Source organism: Phyllostomus hastatus, unplaced genomic scaffold (assembly GCF_019186645.2).
Source record: "Phyllostomus hastatus isolate PE091 unplaced genomic scaffold, TTU_PhHast_1.1 phas_contig_1, whole genome shotgun sequence".
In the NCBI taxonomy this organism is placed as follows: Eukaryota; Metazoa; Chordata; class Mammalia; order Chiroptera; family Phyllostomidae; genus Phyllostomus; species Phyllostomus hastatus.
The window spans coordinates 6,821,035-6,838,983 of NW_025333498.1; the positions used below are offsets into that span (position 1 = coordinate 6,821,035).

Sequence of the window (17,949 nt, forward strand, 5' to 3'; positions counted from 1 at the left end):
ATATCATAGAAGTATACCTTATATAAATGACTTCCAACCTGACTACTGAAGTGGTCATTTCTATACCAGAAAAAAGAAGAAAACAACAGTATAGTTGCCCTATTTAGGGAACTTTTTGGATTTTTTTATCAGTCACTTCTGCTTTTGTCTGGTTTTTATGAAATTTAATTTGAATTTACTTTTTTCAACTTTTGACTTTCAAGTCTTTTCAAGGGCTTTATCTTAGACCCACCTTAATTGCTTTCCCTGCATTCTGCTATGCAGAGCAGGAAGCCTTGATCTTATCAGTCCCTCACATCCAATCTGTGAACTACTCTAAACACACAGTTGGTGTCTTGGCTAGAATTATTCAGACAACTTTTAAAGACAGCAGTGATACCTGGTAATTCATTTTATGAGGGAGAGGGAAAAGGGAGTTGTTTGTATGCTTTTAATCATAGGACACAATAAATAAACGGAGCATTAGGACAACAAATCTGATTTCAACAATTTGTTCACAGATGAAAATAATTCTGACCCAAACAGTCTAAAACAAAACAGATATATTTAAGCACAAAAGTGGAAAGGCCGGAGGTATTTGACTTAAGTATGGATAGATCGGGACTTCATACTGTCATCAAAACAATTTATCTTTACCCCTGATTCTGCTGCTGAACATTTTTGCCTTTATTTTCTAATTTCACAAAGTTTCAAGATACTTTCCAAACTGAAGGCCCATATCCTTTCAGGGAAACATTTTCTCAAAAAGTTGGGACTCTCTTCCCTCAGAGAATTGAAGTCCAAGCCTCAGGCACTATCCACGAAGGAAATAATTGACCAGATAGACTTCATTAAATTAAAACTTTTTGCTCTGTAAAAGACATCACCAAAAGATTCAAATATAGCCACAGAGAGGGAGAAAATATTTGCAAACCACACATCTGACACAAGACTAATAGACAAAATATATACAGAACTCTTAAAAGTCAACAGTGAGAAAACAACTCTATTAAAAATTGGCCAAGTCCTTAAGAAACACCTCATCAAAGAAGATAACACAGGTGGCAGATAAGCATGTGAAAAGATGTGCCACATCATCTGTCATCAAGGAAATGCAAGCTAAACCAACCATGAGCCACTACTATACACCCGTTAGAAAGGTCAAAATTAGGTGCACTGATACCACCAAATGCTGACAAAGATGTGGAACAAGAGCAACTCATATTAAATACATTCATTGCTGGTGGGAATGCAAAACGGTATAGCCACTTTGGGAGACAGTTTGGCAGATTCCTACAAAACTAAAACATATCTTAATAATCCATCCAGCAAGCACACTCCTTGGTATTCACCTAAAGGAGTTGAAAGTTTATGTCCACACAAAAACCTGACACAGATTTTTAGCAACTTTATTCATAATTGCCAATATTTGGAATCAACTAAAACATCCTTTAGTCTTTTGTGGGTCAATGGCTAAATAAATTGTGATATATCCAGACAGTGAGATACTATTTAGTGCCAAAAAGAAATGAACTACCAAGCCATGAAAAAACATGGGAAAAACTCAATGCACATTACTAAGTGAAAGGAACTAATCAGAAAAGGCTTTGTAGGTACCATATGATTCCAGTTATATGACATTCTGGACTGGGCAAACTATGGAGGCATTAAAACAAACAGGGACTGTCAAGCATTTGGGTGGGAGGATGCACAGAGGGGGCACAGAAGAGTTTGGGGCAGTGGAACTGTTCTGTGTGACAGTATAGTGGTGGATGCAGGCCACTGCGCTTTTGTTCAAACCCACAGAATGTACAACACCAAGAGTGAACCCTCATACAAACTATGGACTTTGGATTGTAGTGATATGTCAATGTAGGTTTACAGTTATAACAAATGTAGCACTCTGGCAGAGATGCTGATATTGGGGGAGGTTATGTATACATGTCACAGTAGAGGATATATGGGAAAACGCCTAACCTTCCATTCACTTTTACTGTAAACCTATACCTGCTTTAAAAAATAAAGTCTTAATTAAAAAAAAATAATCCTGGTCTTACTGTCTTTGACCCAAATGTTCTTTCACTAGATTTGACCTGAACATTATGTTTAGACTGATTGACCATGTTTGATTCACAATCCCACTCCCAGCTTCTGGGTGGGATGAACACTGTCTGGCATTTGTGATATGATGGGCAGGGCCGGGGCTATAGTGAGGCAAGTGAGGCACTTGCTCTAGGCACTAAATTTGAGGGGACATAAAATATGTGAGTAGCTGAGAGAAATATTTTTTTAAACTAACTCAAGCCCTGGCTGGTGTGGCTCAGTGGACTGAGTGCTGCCCTGAGAACCAAAAGGTCTCCAGTTTGATTCCCACTCAGGGCACATACCAGGGTTGCTGGCCAGGTCCCCAGTAGGGGGCACATGAGAGGCAACTACACACTGATGTTTCTCTCCCTATTGTCCTCCCTTCCTCCCTCTCTAAAAAAAATAAATTTTAAAAATCTTTTAAAAAATTCTTTAGACCTAACTCAGAAATCCATGATGAAGAAAACTTCAATTTTTTAAAAAGATTTTATTTATCTATTTTTAGAGAGGGAAGGGAGGGAGAAAGAGAGAGAGAGAAACATCAATGTGTGGTTGCTGGGGGAACCTGCGACACTTTGGTTCGCAGCCCTCACTCAATTCACTGAGCTATGCCAGCCAGGAAAATTTCAATTTTTTAAAAAAGATACCAATTAGTACCTGAGCCAAACTGGAATATGAGGCAAAAGAAAAAAATGTAATACTGTAATACTGATAATTTATTGAGAAACATAAAGGTGGCTCAAATTTCATCATTATTTAATGTAATAAAACAAAAATATGAAAAAGTATGAGTCAAATTATTATTTTCAGTGGATAAAGAAAAAACATTTCATTAATTTCAACTCTTGTTTCACACATAAAAACTTTGAAAACTAGAGAGATCTTCCTTAATCTGATAAACATAGTACTTAGAAACATTCCCATTAAACCCAAGAATAAGGCCAAGATGCTTTCTATTACTACTATTATTCAACATATGCAGGAAGTCATAAATTTACAGACAATACAAAAGATAAGTAGAAATTAGGAACAAATCTTGCATTGGAGTTATTTTCATATGCTTTTCATAACTGAAAATCCAAGAGGATATAAGATAACAATTAGAAGTAATATTGGAGTTCAACAACATTGCTATATGCAATTTTAACATATGAAATCAATAGCATTACTGTATACCAAACAGAGAAATTGTAGAAAATATGTGCTAGCTAGAACAGAACAAAAATCCTAACATACCTTATAGTAAATTACACAAAAGATACATAAAAAACTTTCAGAGAAAAACTCCATAAAATAATTTAAATGCTACGCTATTAAGAGATATAAAAAGCTAAGTATTTTTCTATTTACTGTAACCCTTATAATTAGTATATGCAGAGAAAAGACAACAAAAGTCCTAGATTATAAAGGGGAAAAAAGATGGCCCTGGCCAGGTGGCTCAGTTGGTTGGAGCATTGTCTCATGTAATAAAAAGGTTGCATGTTTGATCCCCAGTCAGGGAACATATAGGAGGCAACCAATTGATATTCCTCTTTCACATCAAAGTGCCTCTCTCTCTCTCTTTTTCAAATCAATAAAAATATCCTCAGGTGAGTATTATCAACAAAAGGAAAAAATGTTAAAAATAATAAACATTTATTTAAAATCAATAACTAGAAGAAGAGTGCAGAAAATCTCTAGGCTATTGAAAGAAAAAGCCATAGAAAAGAAAAATGGGCTAGGAAAAAATGAGAGAATTAGGAAATCAATTAGGGAGCCAATCCTTGAAACAACAGAATCCCCCCCCCCCCAAAAAAAATAGAAAAGATAAAAGAGAGGGGAGAGGGACTGTATAGAATAAATTACATAGATTTTCTCTATTGAAATGATGTATTGTTTCCAACAAAAGCAAAGCCACTCAACACACCTTCTACACATGTAGACAAAGACCTTCAAGTACTAGTGAGGAAGAGAAAATTCATAAAGGATAAGGAAGAATGTGAGGGAATGAGTCACATACAACAGGGAAGTAGAAATAAAGATGGAATTGTACTTCTTAATGGCAAAAATGGAACAGCTTATTAAACCTTTAATGCTAATTGATCTTTCGCATATGTTCTTATAGTGCTTTGCTAAATAAATAATTAAAATAAATATAAACATTTAACACTTTCTAGTTAAATGCATCCAACACCAAGAGTGAGATAAAATATGTAAAAAATATTCTGTGATTAAAAATAAAAAATCATCATTGCTAGGCTCCTTGCTTGTAATAACTGTATTCTTCTAGCATAATATGGTCAGTTTTGGTGATCTGCTATATTTCTTCAAAAGTAGCCTATTTTGATGCAATTTGCCATATACAAATCGACACCTGTAACAGATTTTGTTTTTTAGTGCCTGCTAGATCCTCAAATGTCAAGAGATTTTATGATAAGCATTCAAGTTATTAATTTACACGGGGACCCACTCACTTTGAGAGATTCTAAATGACTTAACATTTGGGGGTTATTTACAATTAGAGCAACATTTTCTGATGAACTTTCTCCCTGCCAATATTACATGCATCCTAAAGAAAATGATACATCTGCTTCCAATTTACACTGTCATCTTGGCATTTAAAGTTCATGGAAAGTTTTGAAACATTTTTTAAAGTATTTACTCTCTTTTAAAATCATTCTTAAAAGAGCTAGCAAAATTTAGTGAAGAATAAATTATTTCTAGTACCAAATTTTTTTATTTCAATCTATAGTTTGTTCTAGTAAGTTTTAAGCAAATCCTAAGTAGCCATAATTAATCCATTCTTATTAACATTACTGATGATTTGTCGTTCCCTCACTATGAAATAACATCAGCTAAATCATTTGTAAACCCGAGTGTCTTCAGGGTCTTTAACCATATTTAATCTGTATTTTCACAGAGGGTGTGATTCCAATTTATGGAACACTTTTTTAAACTGCAGGTGCTGTGGAGTTAGAAGGCAGAGGAAGCTGCTACTTCCTTCCCCTTAGTAAATTTTGAAACCAAGATGTAAGAATTTTGACTTTCCAATGGTCTTCCTTCTTTTAAAAATATTCCCCACTCTAAACAGAATGTTCCGCAAAATTTGTAAATCTCTCTAGGGAAATCTGCAGAGAGTTTCAAAATGTGAACAGCTGTGAGCTACCTAAATGATCCATCGCGCCAAGAAATGGCTTTTCCAGAGATGAAGAAATAAACAATTACCACTTTTTCTACTCAAAATATCTGCCACTGTTCAATGATAAATTGTTTAAAGTTTTAAAGCTAAGTATATGTTAGGAAAATTTTTATTTAACTCTGCATATTCCTCTTACTTTTCTCCTTTACAAGCTACACACACACACACACACACACGCACGCACGCACGTACACACAGGCACAGACTAACTGCGATCACCTTCTAGGTAACTGACGGAGAAAATCTCTAATATCCAGTACACAGTTTTTCTTGTCTCTACTGGCAGTCAGTAAACTGTCAGACATGACTGAATATTTTTAAGAATTGTGGAAGAAAAAATAAAACATCAAACAAAATACAATAATAAATAACACTGGATTTGGCTTCAAATAAACTTGGATTTTAGCTCACTTAGCCTCAGTATCCCTAATCTTCTCTCTTGTTCGTGAAATGATTGTGATGGCAAAAGTAAGCACACCCATAAAGAACTTAGCATAGTGTTCGCTACATCATGAGCATTCAACACAATGGTAGTCATTGGCATTACAATTTGTTGAATATTTAACATTTCAAAATTTTAGAAAATAGTCTTTTTGAGCTGTTCAAAGAAATCAAACATGGAAAGTTCCAGAAGGAACTTTTAGATAGACTTTGGTGAAGTAGAAATTTTATAGATTGAAGAGTGAGGAGCATAAATAATAAAGTGTTTTTTCTATTAACAAGATTAACTAAGGAAAATATAAAAATCATATATATTTGTTAATTTGAAATTTTTTTAGTAATGTTTTTGAAATAATTGCCTGAGAGATGCTAATAATATTTTTAATATGAAATTTTAACACAAATACAAAAGGGTAAAATCAGTGAATGTTCTATTTTTCTAATAAACCTATGTTCATTATATAGAACTCATTTAAAAATATTGAAATATCTTTTGTTTCTTAGAAATTTCAAATTAAAAATGATCATTGTTCCCTGTGCCATCCTTCCAAGCATTCAGAAACATACACTATCATTCAAATATGAGTAACATTGGAAATGTGTGATCTGGTTAGAAACTAGACTACAGACGTATCTAAACAGAGAGCTGACCTAGTGGTGACGTTTAGTGTAAGTGCTGAACATGGTGCTGTGTGTTTCTCTCTTGCCAGTTCGCATTATTTTCTTTTTCTCAATGAGAAATATCTCGCTGAAACCTCCATAACTAATATCCTTTGACTTATATTCCATATAATTTCCTCCAAAAATATCTGAAGGAGTTTGCCAGATTAAATATTTTACAAATCATGTTATAAAGAAGGACAGATTTAAAAACCAAACAACTTAGGTTTCAAGTTCCCTTTTTTTTTATCAAGTTCCAGTTGTATAAACTTACTAAGAATCAGTTCCCTCATCTAAAAAGTTGAAATAAAATATTCACGGAGTTAAAGAAAACATCTAAAACAGCATATTTCTTGAAAAATTCCAATTATCAACACTTATTTTTCTTCCTCAACTTCCCCTAAAACAGAACAGAAACTGAGAAAGTACTACTAGATAGTGCTAAGTACTTTAATTAATACAACCCCAAATTGAATGTTTTTACATGTTCTTATAATGAATCCCCCCAAAAAGAGAGTCTCTAACTGTAGTGTTTTTGTTTTTTGAATATCTACAAATATCGTATATACGGTCCTATGGGTAGCATTGTAGACATTAATTTCAACTAATAACTTTGCTAAAAGATATACAAATATTTCCAAGGAAAAGTTTTTGTACTTGCCTCCTCATCCCAGGCCTACCACTCCACCACACCCAGCCACACCCAAACACAGCACAAAACTTGACTTAAATTCCATGAACCACTGCACGCAGATAAAAAATACAATTTCTTACCACAATCTACAGGCCCTACGTCCTAAGTCCCCATGTATTCACATGGGACTCTCTTCTTGTTCACTGGTCTCCAGACTCTGGGAACAACCCAGGTGCAACACTTGAACAGGTGTTCTTTACTTTCAATAGTCTTTCTAGTAAACTCAGTTTTTTTTCTTTATTTTTATTGTCGACACTATTACAGATGTCTTCTGTTTTGATGCCCTTCCCACATATTCTTTCTTGAGCTGGTGCACTCATCTCTTTGTTGCTGGGAAAATTGGTTGCTGATACTTCCCAACTTCATCCTTCCGCAAATTGTCCTCAGCGGATGGTAGTTACTTTCCCTAGAAATAATGTTCCCCACCCCCAGAGTGGCTCATACAACCACTGACCAACAAGGAACTGCTAAAAATACATTCCCTTGCCTCAGGGAGGACAACTCTGACTTGCAATTTACACTCCAGACCCTTACACCCATAAATTAGGCCAAGCCCAGATTTTACCTGAGTTCACATGGTTTGCTCACCTCATTAGTATTCCCAGTCCTGCTTCATGCACTCCCTTAATGCTCTTCTCTAAAATCTACAGAGCACTCCCTCAATAATCATGGGCACCCAAACCCTTCTCTCAGTCTCTGCTTCTGAGAAGCTCTACCAAGGAATGACTTCTTCCTATCTGTGGAACACTTTATATCTCTTCCTTTTAGGTTCCGGAGCATTTATGGTAATTGTTTCTCTGAGAAAATGCTTCTCTGTAAGAACTAGGTTATGCATTCATCCTGCCTTCCTATCTACTTAGTCCTGATCTCTTTCAGTCACTGAGCGTATTACTTCTTAGCAATCTGAGTATTTGAACAGTATGAGCAATAATAAGCATAGTTCTCTAAATGTCTACTTTGGGTTAGAAAATACATTCCTTGAAAGCAAGAGTCAAGTCCTTATTTCCAAACACTGGATACCAGTATCTATCCAAACATATATTACATGATATATGATCAGTTAATATGTGTCCATGGATGGCTGTGGTTTACAGACTTTGCTCTCTGATAATACATGTTTATAGAGATGGATCTTAGAGATAATTAATATGCACCCAAATGCTGTCTTTCTAAAATGTCAGCTGTATTCAGCTAGAACAGGATTATAGCCAATGATTGAGTTTTTTCCAGCATACAGCAATAGAACAAACATTTTTCATGTTTGGATATATTAAGGGCCGTGTTTTCCAGGTGTGAGCCACCTTTCACTCCACTGTAGGCTTTCAAATATTTGATTTGTATCTCCAACCAGATATGTAGGAGTTAGTCCACTTTAGCCTAGCTGGGGGCTTCAGAATTGTCTACATCTAGATCATTTCAAATATTCACACATATATTGAAAGGCAAAAGGTGAAATGTCATTTTAATTTGTATGGTTGGACTTATGTATTAATATTTATTTAATTCAAGATTGCTTTTGCATCTAAATATTTTATGAAACATTTTTTTCACAATGTGTAAATTGATACTTGAGTTGTGTAGTCTACAATAGGTACCTGCACATATAACTCTAGTTACCATGTGCATCAAAATGTTTTCTTAGGAATCTTCCTTAGTTGATGGGATATTATTTCATTATACAAAAAAAAATAGAGTTTTATGATGATTTCAGTTAAGGGAGTAACTTTTGTAATTTGAGAATGTTTAACACTAGATGGCAGGATGAGACCATAGCTGCCCAACTCCTCAGAGCTACATAGAAAAAGGACTTGATGCTTTCCCGAAGGGGTTAAGAAATTTTAGGCAAATACATCATATTATGCTTTAATATATGCACTATATACAGTTCCACACTCCTTTTTATTTAAAAACATTCACTGTATATAATAGATTGAGGTTAAACATGAATGAATTATTGAAGAGAAAAATCACAATTGCAAATAATTTTAAAAGTTATGTAACTATGACAATAGCTGAATCAAATTGTACTGAGAAAACATTCATACTATTTGGCATCTTTATAATTTAAAAATTAAATTTTCAAGCAAAATATGAGACACAATCATTTAATCAAATGCTACTTAGGGTCAACATGCATACACACAAAGTTAAATAAATCGTTTAGGTCACAATTGAGATTGATATTCAGCAAATAAGAAGCATTTCAGAATCAATTCACAAACATACATATCAAGAGATGAGAGGGCAATCTTTATCAAGGCCAACTCAAACTAGGAAACTGGGAAGTTCTGTTTTCCTAGAACTGGGAAGAACTATTTTAAACTATTCTGGGAAAAGGGATTTAAGTTTCCCAAATGAATTACTCCTTCTCTGTAGTTACGTACTGCTCGGATAAGTATGGCCAGGGTGACCGTATGTAATTTTTTATCCAAACCAGCACAATTGTGAGCATGGAAATATGAACTGGGATGACCTTAGCACTCTGTAGCATATGATCGCCCTAATTATGAGTGCTTACCCTGAGGAAGTCCATTTTGTAGCCTCATTTAAATGAGCCTTTTTTAATTTAGTTGTACTCAAATATTCATCTTTAATTGGTCCATGACATATCTCATTTGCCAGTGCCAGCTCTTTAAATCCAGTAACACGTACTCCTTTTAGAGGAGTAGAGCTCATGATGATCTATGAGAAAATGGTGAGTTCCTTGGAAGAACCAAAGCCATCGGAACTTAAGAATCAATGAACAGAATAGGCAGATTTTTAGTCAATTGTTTTTGATATGTTGTATGATTCTTTTGGGGAAACACATTTTAAAATACTAGAAGACATTCTGTAATAGTAGTAAATAGACTTATCTATATATGTACTGATATAATGTTATCACTTCAAATTTAACATTTTCCACTCTTTTCCAATTCATATCCATAGTAAATATTTTAAAGCAGCATTATAATTTCCCTAAAGATGATGAATTATGTGCACAATTAGAGTGAAGAATCAATCCTTTGGTTTTAATAATAAAAAATAGCATGTTCATTCTCAACTAGATAGCAGGGCACACTGTACATTTCTTAAACTTCCACACAACTAATGTAATATCTGACTCAAAATACAGATTTGATCACTACTTAGTAAATGATTTCAAGTGTCTTCAATCTGTTCTGGAAAAATATTATTGTATATATGAAGTACATAAGGCTGAATTAATGCCACATTGTCTAAGAATCATCTCATTGATTATTTATTTTTTTTGTTCTATTGTATTTTCCCAAATATTTGCTGTCATGTGTTACTGTGTATTGAGGAGTTTGCATTTTATCGTTTCACTTGTCCCTTCATACCCAGCGTGGCTGCTGGAAGTCCTTATGCCCTTTATTCCATCCAGAGTTTATAAAAGGGCAGCTCTAAGGATCTGATTAGTGAGATGCAGTTTGCCTGTTATTTCTAATTCGGGTTTATAGGTGATAGTGATAAAAGTTACCCAAGAGTCTTCATGGGTCATAACCATATGCCTGACCAATAATTTTAATATAAATACTGTAATTTCTGTTAGCTTTCCAGATAGTGTACCTTTGATATATAGTAGAGGAGAAAGAACATTCATTTAAAATTTAAGTCTTATGACATGAGTTCATAATTCACTAGACTTTACTAGGGTTAGACAAATAAAATCAGTTAAGTTTTCCATAACTTAAATTCAAAGCTATATATTGATCCCTTTCTAGAACAGATTATATTCATCATGGAGATGAGAATTCTTGAACAGAAATGACTCAGATATTAAAGTCTATTACTTGGCTCCAAATTTTAAGACTGGAACATCAAGACCTAAAATGTACTGTCAAAGGTCACATACAAAGTGTCAGAACCAGGTCTGGAATTTCATGTCTCCTGGTCCAGTCCAAGGGCTTTCTGCTTCTTTTTCAGTGGTTCCCTGAGAAGTGTGCTCTCTCCACAGCAGAATTTAGCAAAGCTTTCTTTCACCTAGGACTTTTCACATTGGTATTCTGATTAAAGATCCACTGTTTAATGGAGCCATTAATAACCTGAACCACTGAATTTTCTTCTCAGGGGCTGAGGGAAATAGCTCAGAATTAAATACCGTCTCACCAGCCTCCCAAGGCAAAACAAACCAAGCCATAACTGGGAATACAATATTTAATAACCTGACAATGTAACTCATTGATTACTTTCTATCTCTTAGTAACCAAATAGGTATAACTCAGTTTCTTACAACGTGTTTAACTATAATTGATAGAGGTTAGTATGTATCCTATTTTTATATGTGTGTATATTTTACTGGCTTTGATTCTATTGATCTTAACATCGAAGACTGTTTATTCCATGGATCCAGGTAACAAAATGTTAGAAAGAGCACAGTGCATCAGAAACATGATATCCCCGTGGTTTCTGTAGCTTTGTTTTCCTTTGCTGGTCTGCCCACAAGGAGTGTGAGCAGCCCATTTAGCTTCAGAATTTCAGTAACTTACCAATTTCTCAGTACCTCTCATTCCAAGTTTACTAAGAATGGAATGAACATCAAATATCTTATTTATTTCTACATGTTACATGGTTTGTTGATTCAAAGTTTTAGAGATGTAAGTGATTTAGATATTATTTGATCCATCTTTTCTAGTTTACAGATAAGAAAATTGCTGCTTGGATAAATTAAGCAGTTTTTAATGCTGTTTAGGTTTGAGGAATTATAATTACTGTTGTATATTCACACACTTACCAAAATATCAAAAGACAAGCACATTTCAAATTTAAAACTTTCTTCCCTAGTGATTTATTAAACAAATATGAATAAAATTATCTTTTGAGGTGAAGCTCTTTAAAAAATTGTGTTACAAATTTTAAATTGTTTATAATATCATGTGTGTAAATTAAATGCATTTTTGTTAAGGCTGTTTTGAGGAATAAATGTATTATAAAATACTTTTAATTTTATAAATGATAAGTCAAATTTTGAAATATGTGCAATTTATTTAAATTTATGACTATGTTTTCAAGTTTATTTTCTTTAATATACATATAGTGAAAAATAATTCTACATATATACATGTACACATACAGTGCTTTTGTTTATAAAACACAGACACATACTAATGTCAAAATAAAACAAAATGTTTAAAAATCTACAGAATAAAGTTTCTTCAATTTTTCATGGAAAACTGATCATGGAATAGCTCTGATTATCAAAGCTCCAAATTAGTAAGAGTTGGATCAGAGAATTAATTACTACAGATGCAGTTATTATTTTCCTGTGTTCATATATGAAGAAAATAAAGAACTTCCTTGGATATGTTGTGAAGTATAATTCAACACACACACACACACACACACACACACACACACACACACACTCCCCTAACTCTTTTAATTCTTAACAGAATATTACATTCAGATTTCCTTCAAATCACAGGCGGCTCTGTTTGACAAGTTCTAACAGTCAAGGTAAAATCCAGCCAGTTTTTCCTGCTAACAATTTATTCATACTGCATATGATCTCTGTCTGATCAGGCTGCTTCTTGCTCTTGTCTTAGAATAAGGAACGAGTGCTGCTCTCCTGAGGTATGTTATTTGAGAAAGAAAGTAACCTAACACTAACTGCAGGCGGGGTCAGAGTGATGTAACAGGAAGCTCTGATGTTTCCCTTCTGCTGCTGAGCACTTACAATGTGACAACACTTCCAATCTACTCAGAGCAACCCTTTCTCTCCAGCAGAGAGTGTCACCTCCTGCTTTAGGATCATCCAGCTCTGCTAACTGGACCTCACCCTGCCTGCAGGATCACATTGCAAGGCTTTCACGCTTCCCCACCTTGCCTGGGGGTAAATCTCTTCTGTGGAATCTCAGATCAAATTCCCTCCTAAGAATATTTCACCAAGAATTGCCTTAGGAGCTGAACTGGGGGTAAGTGTATTCTTCAAAATAAGTATATTTATTCTGAGTAGTATTCTCATGCAGTTTGGCCATATTTCTGCTATAGAATGCAGGGACATTGAAATGTGTTGAAACATATTCTCATTTATTTCACATTAAAGAAACCGCAATATATTACCCCAAAATGTAGATAAAATATTTTACTATTAGACAATATCATGTATAGTGATAGTCCAGAAAATAAATTTAGTAAGTAATAAAAATCAAAGTGGATTAAAAGTCATACATCTAGACAAATATCTTATTCAGGGAACAATGCCTTTCAAAATTAGCTCTACTAATAGCTAAGCTTGAATTTTAACAGCTGGAAAACATTTTTCACCTCAGGAAGTGCCTTTAAACTTTCCATATAATCAGTATTCTAAGAAAGGGGTGGAAGAATAACTACTTTTGGGGTCTCAGAGGCTCACTCTGTAATTGAACACAATGAAGAATTCAAAGGAAAGTAATCGTTTTGGGTTTATTATACTTGCCTCCTATATTTCTTTTACCTCTATTTATCTCTAACTATTGGACTAATGGAATTTTCATTGTTCATTGTTGCCAGATGTGTTTAAAGTACTCTTTTGCTAAGCCTGAACTGCTTCCGCTGTGTTGGAGAAGGGGTGGACTACAAAGGAAAAAAACAGCTGGGGTTGAGAAAATGTTGAGATTTCTATGTCAACTCTAATTTCAAATGTCTTTAGCTAAGGGAATGTGTTCCTGCAATTTGTCTGGTGTCTTTCTGCCATGTTTTGAGGGGAGTTTGTGATGGTCAGGTAATTGCGGATAAAGAAAAGTAACAAAAGTTTCCCAAATGAGTATATCCAATTAATAAACAAAAAAGTGAAGTGTGCATTTTTAAAGAAAGAGTCTTCAGGATACATGTGACCAAAATGTAGAGATAAAACATCTGTTAATGCTTCTTCCCATAGTACAGACTATCCTGGACACTTAGAAACTATAGAGTCCACTTAATAAATTGTTGTATAGAGATATCAGAAATTTGTTGGTTAGTCAAAAGTAGGTACCAGGTTCGGGTTCAATTATATTGGTTGATGTAATTTACATACATTTCCTTACCTAAATGAAATTACAGTCTGCAAAATGTCCTTCAATGGAGAAATCCTGTTCTTAATCACTTATAATCCAGCACATTAATAGAAGGCTACAAACTCATTCTCTGAGTAACTCCTTGGTAATTTTATGCTCATTTTTTCACCACACATTTCTCCAAATAATGTAAATTTCAATTAAGTCTTATTTTTGTGACTCTTTTAAACAACTGGCTGATTTCCTGTCTCCCTTCTATTATTAATTGTATTGAGTTCCCTGCCACATGGCTACAAATGGAAAAAGTGTTTTTAGAATATGACCTTGTAAATAGCCATTAGAGAATTAGAAGAGGAAATGGAAAGAACACATTAAATGCCTAACCCAATGCCATGCATTAGTAACAAAAATTAAAACACATTTTTAATTTAGATTATTTTCTTAGAAGAAGGTATTATATTAATATCAAGTTTGGAACTCTCCAAACTTCTCTAAATTCTTTTTAATTGCTAACCAAATCCTATAATTTACTTGCATAATTTAATTAAATTTTTATAATTGTATTAATAATATGAATTATAGTCTTTATTTTTTAAAAAAATACTGTTGTATAGCACTAGGCAATGAATACTGACAGTCATTAGGCAAAGACTTATTATTTAAGAAAATAGTATTTGAAATAAACATTTCAAATGTTTGAAAGTGTGAAGTAAAAATTCACATTATTACATTATGTTTGTTTTTTAATGATAAGAGAATGTCAGAGCATCAATGTAGGCTTTCAAACCATAAGGAATTAATTAATTTTTCTAGATGGCATTATCCTGTAGCATCACAAAACCAAGCAGAGTTTAAGGCCAGTTCTAAATATATAAAATGATACAGAATTGAGAAATTATATGAATAATATGAACTAAAATATGTTTTACCTGCAATATCCAAATATCTTCAAGAAATATGCTTTGGTTATACTACTAGGTCTTTTAAAAAATATGTCTAGCACATACTAACATGTTATTTTTATTAGTTAAAATACATAAATGTTTAGAATATGTTTTGAAAAATAGAATGGTAAAATAAAAAAATATGGGCCTGTAATGTTTTGAAATTATATTTTACTAATTATGCTATTATAGCTGTCCCAATTTTACCCCTTTTGCCCAAAACTCCCACTCCCTGAGGCAATCCCCACACCATTGTTCATGTCCATGGTAATGCTTATAAGTTCTTTGGCTGCTCCATTTCCGATATTGCACTTTACATCCCCAGGGTTACTCTGTAACTATTTTTACTTCTTAACCCCCTCACCTCTTCACCCATTCCCTCTAATTTTAAAATTATATTAAAGAATGACCAAGATATATGTATTTTACTCACAGGTGATGCCTAAATATAATGAAATTTAAATGGAGTCAACACCTTGGCATATTTATTGAAATCATTTTTTCCATTATTTTTTCATGCATAACAGAACTTTTAATTTCAGTTAAAAATATTATGACTAAAACAATTATCTTATATGTTTTATGTTAATGTGGAAAAGTTCTTTGATAAGCACGTAAAAACTCATGAGACTTTAGTTAATATCATCATAACATATTTCTAGATCATAATTTGCTATCAACTTTTTCCACATGGTTAAAATTAGTAACTAATATTTAAGGATTGCTCTAGAACCTCATAGAAAAATTAGCAAAATATTTTTAAATTATTAACATATGTATTCACTAAACAAAACTTACTTCATGCTCTATGAATTTGAACACAGTTTGAAAAACTAATTGTTTTTAGAGATATCATAATTATGCTGTCATCTTTTCAGAAAACAAATATATTCAAAGAAAATTGTTGGAAGTCTTTGGCTTCGTTCCTTATCTTTGTTTAAGATTCAGAGAAGCTTTTAACCCACAAACATAAGCTGTATGGTTGCAATGATGTTAAGAAAAACACTCCAAGGGGTCAATTTTGTAGCACCTCTTTTTTCTTGACTCCATTAGACTGTCAGAGAATACACTGAAAATGGAAAATCAGTACACAACTATTTAAAACACTTGTCTGAGTCTGGTTTGGAAGTCTATGTATGAACTATAAATGTTTATAATCTCTCAGGGAAGCTCTCTTTTCTTCCAAAGAATTTCTACCATGCTGCACTTTTAAATGATTCAATAAATCCTCTTATTTAATGTCAGAAAATGTCCAAATGCAATTAGGTGGAAAATAAATATTTACCAGAAATACAAGATCAGGTCTGCATACTAACCAACTGTCTCAATCATTTTTCTATTTTATTCACGTAGACAACCATTCCTGCCCAAATTCTTTCAATAGCAAATATGCAACTCAAATAGTATCTGGATAGCTCTCACACCTTCATTCTAGTTTACCTGCTTACAAGTTGACTTATAATTTTGAAGATACACAGACTTAAAGTATAAAATTGAAGAAATAATAAATAGAATACACTTAGTTGTAAAATTTGGAATATAAGTATTGAGATAGCATGATTTAGTAAAAAAGAATCTCTGAATTAAATGTGACAATTAAATCAACAAAATCCATTTAAGTAATAAAGAATATTTTTAGGCATTGTATTTCAGTTGCAATTTAAACAGAAAAGTTTTCAATAATCCAGGTTACTTTTATGTCAAATTAAGATTATAGTGTTGTTCATTAAATCAAATAATCCCAGCATTTTCCCATATTTGAGAAATCTCAAAATCAAATTAAATTTTCAATTTGTGTTTATTTTATGAAAACAAGAAATAAATTTAATTTTTAACAACACAATAAAAGTCTTTATTTTTAAAAAATAAATTAGAATCACTTGCTTTGAACTGAGTTAAGGTTTATGTATATTAAAATACTACTCTTATTTTTTTAGATGTTAATTTGTAAATATTTCTGTAGGACATGTTTCTTCCTTAAATTATTTTGCTTATTTGAAAGAAATAGTATTATGTGAAACTAACTAGCCAATATATTATTATTTTCAAAGTGGTTATTATAGTGTTTTAAATAAATGTATGATATATTTTACCTTACTGAAATTAAAAGGACAAAAATCTCATCTCAACCCATCATAAATCTATAAATAACTCCTGTGGTATTGAAGCTACAGCTCTGTGTTTTATTGAGGTTATTGGATGGAGCCTAATTTTCAGAGGAATTTTATTTCTCTTAATATGAAACATGTTTAATTTAAAAATATATAGCATAAAATTTTGCATAAATTTCTAGTTATTTCTCTATTACTTTTAGGTTAACTGAGCTCATTGTGTTTCTCATGAAACCGTAGTAACTTCTGAGCATGTCATTAAGTGTATTAAGTAGCAACAATATCACTAAGTCACAACTGGGTGACTCGTAAGACACCCCTCTCACTATAGTGCAGGCACGTGGAGGATCATTCACATACTCATGAGCACACACACTTAGTCTGATCAACCAAAGCCAAGGTAAATTTGTCTTATCTCCAACTCCTGATTTCTTCAATTTAAAAAAATAAGAATTAACTTGAACCTATGCCCACTAATTAACCTGAAATGTTTATTATTTGTGCATAAGCATTCATTTCACATCCTTTCCCAGGGTAATTTAAAGGGGATATTGGAACTTTGGTTCAGTACTGGAGAAAAGTATATAACATCGTAAGAGAAAATAAGGAGGATGACAACTATCAGAAAAGAATGCTGTCAAGGCCCTGGCTGGGTAGTTCTGTTGGTTAGAGCCCCATCCCGATAGCCAAGGCTGAGAGTTTCCTGGTCAGGGCACATAAAAATATCAACCAATGCCTGCATGAATAAGTGGAAGAACAAGTTGATGTTTCTCTCTCTCTCTCCTTCATCTCTCTCTCTCTCTCTAAAATTAAAAAAAAGAATGTCAATATAAAACTGTGATTTTGGGTGTGAATTCTGTGTTAGTTTCAAATGTGAGGC

The 17,949-nt window shown here is 33.1% G+C and overlaps 1 protein-coding gene across 4 annotated transcripts in view; it reads left to right on the top strand.

The window, feature by feature from the left end:
• The first annotated feature begins 12,725 nt into the window (after window positions 1–12,725).
• The window catches only part of CALCRL (calcitonin receptor like receptor), an 88,954-nt gene continuing 83,730 nt past the window's right edge, over window positions 12,726–17,949 (top strand). For all 4 annotated transcript variants that reach the window (XM_045830482.1, XM_045830490.1, XM_045830508.1 and 1 more), the window contains exon 1: window positions 12,726–12,952. The gene's annotated coding sequence lies outside the window, so the exon portion shown is untranslated. The remainder of the gene's footprint in view (window positions 12,953–17,949) is intronic.